This window comes from Lissotriton vulgaris, chromosome 7, assembly GCF_964263255.1.
Source record: "Lissotriton vulgaris chromosome 7, aLisVul1.2, whole genome shotgun sequence".
NCBI lineage: Eukaryota > Metazoa > Chordata > Amphibia > Caudata > Salamandridae > Lissotriton > Lissotriton vulgaris.
In genome coordinates, this window is record NC_141695.1 from 1,149,696,521 (window position 1) to 1,149,708,538 (window position 12,018).

Here is a 12,018-nt window from a genome sequence, read left to right on the forward strand (position 1 = left end):
CAGCTTGAAACATTGAAAGAACATATTTGAACCAGTGATGCTGTGGTTGTGCTGAGTGATGCTGTAGTTGCGCTGAGTGATGCTGTGGTTGCGCTGAGTGATGCTGTTGTTGCTCTGAGTGATGCTGTGGTTGCGCTGAGTGATGCTGTGGTTGCGCTGAGTGATGTGTGCATCGGTGGAGCTTAGTGGGTGCATTGGTGGAGCTGTTTGGTGGGTGCATTGGTGGAGCTTAGTTGGAGCATCGGTGGAGCTGTGTGGTGGGTGCATCGGTGGAGCTGTGTGGTGGGTGCCTTGGCGGAGCTGTGTGGTGGGTGCATCGGCGGAGCTGTGTGGTGGGTGCACCTGTGGAGCTGTGTGGTGGGTGCCTCGGTGGAGCTGTGTGGTGGGTGCCTCGGTGGAGCTGTGTGGTGGGTGCCTCGGTGGAGCTGGGTGGTGGGTGCCTCAGTGGAGCAGTGTAGGTGGAGCTGTGTGGTGGGTGCATCGGTGGAGCTGGGTGGTGGGTGCATCAGTGGAGCTGTGTGGTGGCTGCATTGGTGGAGCTGTGTGGTGGGTGCATTGGTGGAGCTGTGTGGTGGGTGCATCGGTGGAGCTTAGTTGGTGGAGCTGTGTGGTGGGTGCATCGGTGGAGCTGTGTGGTGGGTGCCTCAGCGGAGCTGTGTGGTGGGTGCCTCGGCGGAGCTGTGTGGTGGTTGCCTCGGCGGAGCTGTGTGGTGGTTGCCTCGGCGGAGCTGTGTGGTGGGTGCCTCGGCGGAGCTGTGTGGTGGGTGCCTCGGCGGAGCTGTGTGGTGGGTGCATCGGTGGAGCTGTGTGGTGGGTGCTTCTGTGGAGCTGTGTGGTGGGTGCATCTGTGGAGCTGTGTGGTGGGTGCATCTGTGGAGCTGTGTGGTGGGTGCCTCTGTGGAGCTGTGTGGTGGGTGCATCTGTGGAGCTGTGTGGCGGGTGCCTCGGTGGAGCTGTGTGGTGGGTGCATCAGTGGAGCTGTGTGGTGGGTGCATCGGTGGAGCTGTGTGGTGGGTGCATCGGTGGAGCTGTGTGGTGGGTGCATCGGTGGAGCTGTGTGGTGGGTGCCTCAGTGGAGCTGTGTAGGTGGAGCTGTGTGGCGGGTGCATCGGTGGAGCTGGGTGGTGGGTGCATCAGTGGAGCTGTGTGGTGGGTGCATCGGTGGAGCTTAGTGGGTGCATTGGTGGAGCTGTGTGGTGGGTGCATTGGTGGAGCTGTGTGGTGGGTGCATCGGTCGAGCTTAGTTGGTGCATCGGTGGAGCTGTGTGGTGGGTGCATCGGTGGAGCTGTGTGGTGGGTGCCTCGGCGGAGCTGTGTGGTGGGTGCCTCGACGGAGCTGTGTGGTGGGTGCCTCGGCGGAGCTATGTGGTGGGTGCATTGGTGGAGCTGTGTGGTGGGTGCATCGGTGGAGCTGTGTGGTGGGTACTTCTGTGGAGCTGTGTGGTGGGTGCATCTGTGGAGCTGTGTGGTGGGTGCATCTGTGGAGCTGTGTGATGGGTGCATCTGTGGAGCTGTGTGGTGGGTGCCTCGGTGGAGCTGTGTGGTAGGTGCCTCGGTGGAGCTGTGTGGTGGGTGCATCGGTGGAGCTGAGTGGTGGGTGCGGTGGGTGCATCGGTGGAGCTGTGTAGGTGGAGCTGTGTGGTGGGTGCATCAGTGGAGCTTTGTCGGTGGAGCTGTGTGGTGGGTGCATCGGTGGAGCTGGGTGGTGGGTGCATCGGTGGAGCTGTGTGGTGGCTGCATCAGTGGCGCTGAGTGGTGGATGCATCAGTGGAACTGTGTGGAGGGTGCATCAGTGGAGCTGTGTGGTGGGTGCCTCGGTGGAGCTGTGTGGTGGGTGCATCGGTGGAGCTGTGTGGTGGGTGCATCGTGGAGCTGTGTAGGTGGAGCTGTGCGGTGGGTGCATCAGTGGAGCTGTGTGGTGGGTGCATCGGTGGAGCTGTGTGGTGGGTGCATCGGTGGAGCTGTGTGGTGGCTGCATTGGTGGAGCTGTGTGGTGGGTGCATCATGGGTTGCCTTCATTACACCAACTTTAACACTTTTATAACATTGCATGTTTAAAGCATGCCTTACGTGTAATCCGGAGTACGTAAATATGTATGTCAAGTGCATGTCCCACTATACACTGTCACACACATGGCTACTACGCCTTGTATATAATGCTGCAACATTATTCCCGTATTTAAATGTCATTTGTGTATATACCTTTAGTCACGTTTGTAAAAACACTCACTAAGAGTGGTTACTACACACAAACTCGCACACAAATATAGGCAGCTGTGGGTTACTTTAGGTATAACATGCAGCATGTCTTTACAAAAGTATCTGTTAGCGATATTTCATGAAAGTGCACATTATATATCTGATATAGGTATGTGATATCAAGCTACTACCTGCACAAACTCATATAGCTATATAAAATACAAAAAATATTGCAAGTACGAGTAAGCACATGAACATGTGCATGTTTCGAATGCATGTGTGTCGAGAGGTGGCGGTAGTAGGCTAGATAGTGTGTCTGTGGTTGGTGTGTGTATGTGACTGTGTGTGGCTATGTGTGTGGCTCTGTAGGTATATATGGGTGTGGGTTTGTGTGTTTGTGTGTAGCATTTGCGAGAGATTAAGCTATTAGCATTGTAAATGACAATGGCATTTATTTATCTGTTTTCAAAACCAACACAAATAAAGTTATTTACAATGCCAATAGCTCTAACTTTTTCAAAGGCGAGACCGTTGCATTGTAAATGCTTGTTAAAATATGACTGTGGTATGGTCATGGTCCATTATAAAGACAACTATTTGGACAAATGAAGATTTTAAAATAAACCAAGAACCGTCTTCTATGATCTTTGCACTCTAAACTCAGTCACAATTAGAAGGGCAGCCTGATGCATTGCTGAAAGAGCCCGCTCACATTAAGTGAGAAAGCAAAAATATTTTGTAATGCCATTACAGGAGAGGACCTTATACTAGCTCAAATGTGGCATTTACATGCCATGTAATTGTTTTTTAAGTAAATCGGGCAAATAGTTCAGGTTGCTGCTTACTGCTAATGGGGGTCGCATTTCCCCCCCCCCCAAAAAAAAAAAAAGTTTAAGTCCCAACCGGGTCTATTTAGGCTATCGTCTATTAGAGTGCCAATGATAAAAGCAACATCTGCTTATTAAAGATCCAAATGTCAACGCTTCAGAGTGAGTTTTTTTAACCACTGTTGTGACCTCACTTCAAGCACTCGTAAGCATACCATGTCAGAAGTCCCAATGCAGACAGGCTGACTTCGCATTTCATCCTTTCAACGTCGAAAACAGAATGGTTTATAGCAGTACTGGTCGCCTTCAGTACATCGAATGTGACGTGCAGCGTCCCAGGTGATCAGTTCACACTTTGTATTCGTGTTAAATCCCTTCAGATGTAGCTACACCCGAGCTGTATATCGTGCAGTAATAAGATACGGGTTTGAGATGGTGGAAGAGCTGCTTATCTCTTATGGAGATCGATTATCTGGGGGGAGGAAGGGCTCCTAATGGGAAGTGTAGACGGGGAGAAATTGAGAAAAAAGCTGAGCAGGGAGGGTGTTATTGCGGCTATCTGTTTGCCCGAGGGGAGGAGAAATGCCAGCCTGAGGCAGAGCACACGCTGAGAAGCTTGTGGGAGGGGGGCTGGGCTGCCCACTGTTGTGACCTCACTGCAAGCACTCGTAAGCATACCATGTCAGAAGTCCCAATGCAGACAGGCTGACTTCGCATTTCATCCTTTCAACGTCGAAAACGGAATGGTTTATAGCAGTACTGGTCGCCTTCAGTACATCGAATGTGACGTGCAGCGTCCCAGGTGATCAGTTCACACTTTGTATTTGTGTTAAATCCCTTCAGATGTAGCTACACCCGAGCTGTATATCGTGCACTAATAAGATTGGGTTTGAGATGGTGGAAGAGCTGCTTATCTCTTATGGAGATAGATTATCTGTGGGGAGGAAGGGCTCCTAATGGGAAATGTAGACGGGGAGAAATTGAGAAAAAAGCTGAGCAGGGAGGGTGTTATTGCGGCTATCTGTTTTCCCGAGGGGAGGAGAAATGCCGGCCTGAGGCAGAGCACACGCTGAGAAGCTTGTGGGAGGGGGGCTGGGCTGCCTTTGATCTGGTAATGGGAGGCAGGCAGGCAGGCGGCTGGTGGCATTGTGCACACGCTTTTTAGGGCTTGCGCTTGCGCAATGACCTAAAAAGCACATGCACTTGAAGGAATCGCCAGTGGAATCGCCAGTGGTGGTTAAACACTGAATAAGCCGTAATAGAGCTTCGCCAGCGATGCGCAGAAGCGCATCAGCAGGCGAGCCCTAAAACTGCGACAAAAATCACTATTTACTGGTCTTTAACTCCAGTTTGACTTAATAGAGGGAATCCTGATTGGAGTGAGTGGTGTTGGAGAGGATGTGATGTCCCCGGGACACTAATACACATTTGATAGGATTGTCCCAAATTGACCAAATTTTTGGATGAAATCCTGAGGGAGATTGATCTACACTTTAATACTCAACTCCACCAATATCCTACATACATGGTGCTAGGTCTTCCCAATCCATTGACCTACCCAATCAAATCCAGAAGGGGCAGACATATCACACTGGCACTGAGGGTGGCTCACCAATTGATCCTAGCCCTCTGGGGCACCGATGAAGTCCTGACCAGATTGGTGTGGCTGCACCACATTTTATATTTATTGGGGATGGAGAGGCTTACATTGATACTTAAACTACAGGAGGACACATTCAGGGAGGCTTGGCATCCGTTCATTACCCTTTTCTACCAGGAATTCCCAGAGTTCACCTGCCCCAGGTATTTAAAACTGTTGCGCCTGACTGAATCACAGCATTGACCTGTCCGAGGGGACCTTAGCAAGAATATCAGTTATATGTTCATGGTGGCATATTAGCTTTATGGGCACCCAGGGGAGGGGGGAAGCGGTTAGAGGGGGTTTTAGGGGTAATTTTTCTTTCCTTTTGTATAAGTTGCACAAACAGCTGACGGTGGCTGAATGTTGACGCTACATCAGTGACTGCTTAGCTTTCACTATGTGCTCTATGTCGTAACAATAAAACAAATCTAAACATAAAAGCTCCCTATGCCGTGTTTTCACTTTAATGGCGGCTGCGCCCCTTTGTTTAGACCTGGATCGTCTAAAGAAAGGTAAGAGACCGCCCTTAAAGTGAAAGTGTGGCATGGGGCGCTTTTACAAAAAAAAGCATTTGTTTGTTAATTTGACAAACAAATGCTTTTTTTTTGTAAAAGCATCCCATGCCGTGCTTTCACTTTAATGGCAGCCATGTCCCTTTCTTTAGACGTGACTCATCTAAAGAAAGATGTGCAGCTCCCATTAAGGTTAAAGCATGGTATGGGGCGCTTTTAAAAAAAAAAGCATTTGTTTGTGAAGTTGGCCTAATAAAAATGTGACAGTGGGTGCCGTGCTGAAACCGTAGCGGGGCACCCGGAGGCAAAGCGGGCACCCTGGCAGGAAAGCATTTTGTGCATGCAATAGGGGAAAATCATTAAAGAAAATAGTGCTTACAGACTGTAGATAAAACAGACCTTTTAACAACAGAAGAAAAAAGTCCAGTCCTTATGGGAGATTACAAATTCAGACAAGGTGGTACTAAGGAGGGACTACTAAGCCTGTTCACAAATCAAAACCAACCATTTAGAAATTACAGTAACAGGAGCCAATTGAAAAGATGGGCGGAGCTTCAAGTTCATACCTGAATACAGCATGCTTCACAGAGCAACGCATGAGCTGCCCTGGCACGACTTAAAAACTCGGGCTCTTTTTGGACCAAAAGCTAAATTTCTGCCATTTTTGGCAGATCCACAGCAAAATAAAAATGAAAGCAAGCGCGTGCTTCCGCATTTGATTTAAAATAACCCCTGGGTGGGCCAGGTACCAGGGGCATATGGTTAATTTAGGAGGAGGGGGCCATGGGCTTTTCAAAGCCTCACGGACCGTCACCTCCCCAAAGCTATTTTCATTATTAATACGGGCGGGTCCACTGAGCCGGCCTGCAGCACCACCTCCCTGGGGCTAATTCCATCAATGTGGGGGGCCTCGCGGACACCCCCTGCCCTGCGGACTGCCACCTCCCTGTGGCTAATTATAATAATATGGGGGAACCTCGCAGACCCACCTGCCCCGGGGACCACCACCTCCCTGGGGCTAATTTCAATAATAACAGTATGGCTTTGTGGCCCCCCTGCACCGGGCACCACCACCTCCCCGGCTCAAATGTGAACAAAGGAGGGGGGCTTTGTGGCCCTAGTTGTGAAGCCCTACATGCACTGGAGACCGTCACACCTTAGGGCCGGCTCCAGTGACATACCAGGGTGCCCACCCCCAGGACATTGCAGTTTGATATGGCATGACAAGAGCACTACTCCCGCAATGCCATAGCAAACAGTGTGCTCCGCTTTGAGCAAGCAAGAGCACTTTGCTCTCCCTTGCTCAAAGCGGAGCACAATTTGCTTTTACACACAGGGAGCTGCATGTCAGCAGCTCCCTGCAAGTAAGAGCAGTGGTAGCTCCCGCATTAGGCAGGCAGCATACAGTAACCATGGGGGCATTCAGACTCCCCTGGGGTTCCCAACGGAGAGGCCTGGGCCCGGAGGATGGGGTCCCCGGGGCCAAAAATGGACCGGGAGGAGCGCCTCTGGGCCCCCTCCCTTTTAAGAATAAAAAAGAAAGGAAGGTTAGAGTAGTCCGGCTGATATCAGCCTGGGAAAGGGGGATGTACAACCCCCCCCCTTCAAAAAACAAATATATACATAAAGACCTAGTCCCCGGGAATGGGGTACCCAGACCAAAATCAGCCTCTGGAAGGGGGCCCGGCTCCCTTAAAAAAAAATGTTTTAAAACAAAAAAGGGCGAGACCCTAGGTGAAGGGCTCCCTGGGGCCGAAAATGGCCCAGGAGTGGAGTGTAGCTTGGCACCCCTCCCATTGAATTAGTAAAAAATAATAATTAATGCAGGGCTCCGGGGGATGGGTTCCCTTGGGGCGAAATCGGCTTGGGAGGGGGGCAGCATCGCCACGCTCCTCTTTTTTTAAATTTAAAAAATGAAAAAAAGTTTCAGGACCCGGGTGATGGGATCCCGGGGGAGCAAAATGGTCCAGGAAAGGAGGGAACACGCACCCCCCTTCCTAATAAAGAAAAAAAAATTGGCAACTCACGGAAGGCCTCGCCCCCTTTCTCCACTACTTTGCAAAAGGCGCCTCCTGTAATGGTCCTGGTTGGGGGATGAAGTTCCCTTCGCTGCTGAGGGTCCCTAGGGGACAACAAGATCTTCTGTTACCTCCAGTAAGCCCCACACAGTGGGATTGCAGATAGGTGGTAGTAAGCATGGGCGAATTTTGCGAATCTCGCGTTCGCAAATTTTGCGGATTTGCGAACTCGCAATCCGCAAAATCCGCGAACTCTCGCGAATTTGCGGATTTTTTTTTGCGTGTTCGCGCGGGTTTCTGCCAGTTCGCGAGGGTTTTGTACGATTTCGCAAACGCGAACTTACCTGTCGGGTCGCAAGTTTTGCGAACTTGTTGTTTCTACGTGTCCAGCCTGTTTGGGACACTCTTCTTCATCACTGCCACTCTCTGTCACCACTGCCACTCTCTGACTACTCATGCCACCCTCTGGCCCACCCATGCCACCCTCTGTTTCATCACAGCATCCTCTGGTTGTCCAGTCAGTTTACATTATTGTGGCAAAGCAAAGCACACCTTCCCTGCCTCAAGTGACCTGAATTAATTTGGGGCTGATTAATGTGTCACAGAATATTTTTTTAGCTGGCACCTGCTTCCTTAGTGCTTCCTGATTAGTGATCTTTTGCACTTGCTAAGTGCTTTCATTGTTGCAAAATTAGTTACAACACCTGCCCTGCCCCAACTGACAATAATGAATTAGGGGCTGATTGATGGATTTGAACTTCCAGCCTGGCTCCTGCTTGTCTCCCTTAGCTGTAATTCAGGACCTTTGTGGCATATGTGTAACTATTCTGAGGTTCAGAGCAGGGTCACATAATAGTTGCAACTGGCAACTGAACTCTGGAGGGGCCCCTCAGGAAGCACTACAGAAAATGGCTACTAATGATGAGCCTGAACTTTTGAACCTGGTAAGTAGTTTCAGTTTTTGCTAAGATCGTATTTCTGCAATTTAGCGCTTATTCGTGGGGCGCGAAGTTGTACTGGGAAGCCGCGAACTCACGGGAACAGTGCGAGCAAGCCATAAAATCCGCTGCTCGCGGATTTGTGGATTTTGCGGGAGATTTGCGAATCTCGCGGATTGCGAATTTACCGAAAATCCGCGAGCGAAACGGATTTTCCGCCCATGCTTAGGTGGTAGGAGGCCAAGCCCCTTTTCTCTACAACTCTGCAAAAGCACCTCTCAGCTCACTGCTGGTGGGGGGATGAGGTCTACTTGACTAATGAGAGCCTCAGGAATAAAGTGGACATCCCTCAACAATTAATGCACCAGGAGGCACATTTGCAGAGTGGTGAAGAAAGGGAGCATGGCTTCTGAGAACCTCTTAGCAATCTACCTGTGTGGGGCTTAATGGAGGTAACAGGAGAGCTAGTTGGCCCCCATGGGACCTCAGCCAGAGGACTTCACACTTGGATCTCCAACGGCGCAGACGAGCTCGCCCGCTATGCTACCCCGGCAAACAGCACCCTCTGAAAGCTGCCTGGTTCACCGCTGATTTCCAAGAAGCCAGGTGCACCTGCAGATGCCTGGAGAAGTACTGGAGGAACACCAAGACACCCAATAACTACTTCTCCTACAAGGACGCCATGACGGACTACCACAACCTAATCAAAACAACCAAAAGAACTTCATCCACAATAAAATCCTTGCCAACTCCACCAACTCTAAGGAACTCTTCAGTGTCATCCACGAATTCACCAGCCCAAGCAGCGAAGCCACAGACATCACCCCATCCCAAGACCTCTGCAACAAGCTTGGGACCTACTTCAACCTCAAGATCAGAACACTCTACAACTTCTCCGACCACCCACAAGAGTCCAAGCCCCTCCTTCCCCCCAGAAACACCAGCCAGTCCACCATCCCAAACTGGGCACCAATCATGACCGAGGACACCGCCACGATCATGAAAGGCATCCACTCAGGGGCCCCCACTGCCCATTGCCCCCTGCCCCCCCACATCTATCACAGGGCTGCGGACACCATCGCACCTGAACTGCAACGGACCATCAACACCACCTTCACAACAGGCACCTTCCTGGATAACGGGAAACACGCAGAAGTCAAGCCCCTGCTCAAGAACCCATGGCCGACCCCACTGACCTCACGAACTACAGTCCCATCTCGCTCCTCCCCTTCGCAGCCAAAGTGGCAGAAAAAGCAGTCAACAGGGAACTGACATGATTCATTGAAGAGAACGCCGTCCTCCATCCATCCCAATCTGGATTCAGAAGCAACCACAGTACCGAGACCACCCTACTTGCCGCCACAGACGACATCCCCACACTCCTGGACCAAGGCCACTCTGCAGCCCTCATCCTCCTCGATCTGTCTGCAGCCTTCGACACAGTCTCTCACCGCACACTAATCGCCAGACTACATGAGGCCGGCATACACGGAACTGCCCTGGACTGGATCCGATCGTTCCTCATCGGAAGAAGCCAAAGGATCAGACTACTGCCCTTCCTCTCCGCCCCCATGGAAATCACCTGCGGAGTCCCACAGGGGTCATCACTCAGCCCGACCCGCTTCAACTTCTACATGGTCCCCCTTGCAGCCATCGTCTGACAACACAACCTCAGCATTGTATCCTATGCCAACGAAACCCAGCTCATCCTCTCCCTCACCAGAGACACCACAGCCGCAAAACTCAACTTCCTGAGAGGAATACAAGACGTCGCAGTCTGAATGACCAACAGCTGCCTAAAACTCAATGTCGAGAAGACAGAAGTCATCATCCTCTGAACCACCCCTTCAGCATGGGACAACACCTGTCCCTCGGAAGCCCACCAACCCCCTCAGACCACGCCAAAAACCTTGGCATCATAATCGAATCATCACTCGCCATGAACTGACATGTCAACGCCATCCCCTCCAGCTGCTTCAACATCCTCTGCATCCTTTGAAAGACCTGCTAATGGATTCCCCTGGGGTCAAGGAAGACAGTCACCCACCCACTCATCACCAGCAGACTGGACTATTGAAAACGCTCTCCATGCTGGCATTAACAAGTACCTACTCCGCAAACTCCAGAAAATACAGCGGTCAGACTAGTACTCTGCATCCCCTGGCACAAAAACATCAGCCAGCACCTGCGGAGTCTCCACTGGCTCCCCATGGAAAAGAGAGTCACCTTCAAGATCCTTACTCACACCTATGAATGCCTAGACAACAAGGGACCCAAATACCTCAACCACAGAATAAACTTCCACGTACCGAAAAGAAACCTCCGATCTGCCAACCTCGCACTAGCTGAAACCCCACACATCCACAGAGCCAAAGCAGGCGGAAGATTGTTATCTCACATTGCAGCCAAAACCTGGAACGAGCTACTGGCAGACATCAGACGCGCCCTCTCCCTGAGCACCTTCAGGAAGACTCTCAAGACCTGGCTCTTCTACTAAACAGATCTGCTTAACCCCCCGCCCCTCAGCACCTTGAAACCCTCACGGGTGAGTAGCGCTGTTAGACCTGTCAGCCTTAGGGTGGTCTTACCCCGTTTTTTTCTTTTTTCGCCTCATTTTTGCCACCATCTATTTGTTGGACCTAGGCCCCTGGGCGCCTTACCACTGCCAAACAGTGCAGGCGGTTGGGCCTAGTGGGGAACCTACACTACTGAGACTGACTTTGCCAGCCAAATGACTTTGCCCAGTGAGGGGAAGCCCAGGAGACCAACTCCAGTGTGCTGCAGGGAACCATCCTGCCTCTTGTGCCTGCTAACTCAACCCCAACCCTTCCCCCTTAAGAAACTGCAACTGAAGATCTGCCATCCACTTCCAGCACTGAGACTGGCAAGCACTGGGAACCCACCAAGGTAAGCGCTGTGTCAACCAAACACTATATTGAAGGGACTGGCTGCCTGCTGCTAGCACTGGACTCCCTTCGCGCCATATTGAAGAAGCTGCTGCTGCCTGCTAGCGCTGCTACGGGGTGAACTCAGTACCTGCTGAGTCCTTATCACCAAGCGCTGTGTCTAGGAGCGCTACACTGCTAAAGCTGTCCCTTTCCAAAAGTGCTGCGGCCAACCCGCGCCATAGTGCCTGCATCGGTCACCCACCTTGTGTACTGTGGCTGTGCCCTGCCACGGCGATGAGACTTCCAAGCGCTGTCTGCCCCCACCGATCACCGCCGCGGCCTACGAGGCCTGAGGGGAGCTGCACAGGCATTGCTGCATCAGAGGTGAAGGCCAGGATCACCGATGTTCAGGGAGGGCCGCAGCGGCTACAGCAAGGGCTGCGCTGGGTCCCCGGAGAGCGGGAGGAGCATTGCTAGTTGACTGGGCGCCGGCCGCGTCATAGGTCGCACCTCGCCAGGAGCCACGCCGTCATTGGCTCCCATGACGGGGCCCCCCCGGAAGCTGCAAACCTATTGGCTCCCTGGCCTCAAGGCTGCCCGAGGCCGGGTGCGAGTGTTCATCTCGTTGCAAGGCTCTGCTGCCTGTGGGAGCCCCCGCAATCTGCTTCCCTGCCTCCAGGTTCACCGCAAATAACACAGGATGGGACGCGCCCTGCACGAGGTAACTTCACCTCCTCCCCCTCGACACCAGGTAATTTCACCACTCCGGGGAGGGAGGCGAATATACTGCCAGCTACGGGGCTGCCAGGGAGCATATCAAGGGCGGAGTTGCAGCCCTGTGAGTACCCCAAGAAAGAAAGGATTAGGCCAACCGGCGGGGGCAGTGGTAATCCCACCCTGCTGGCCTGAGCTGACTTTGCGTCCCTAGACTGCCATCCTTAAGGGGGCCTGTAACGATTATCTGTCTACCAGGGGTTGTCTGCATCTGGTGACT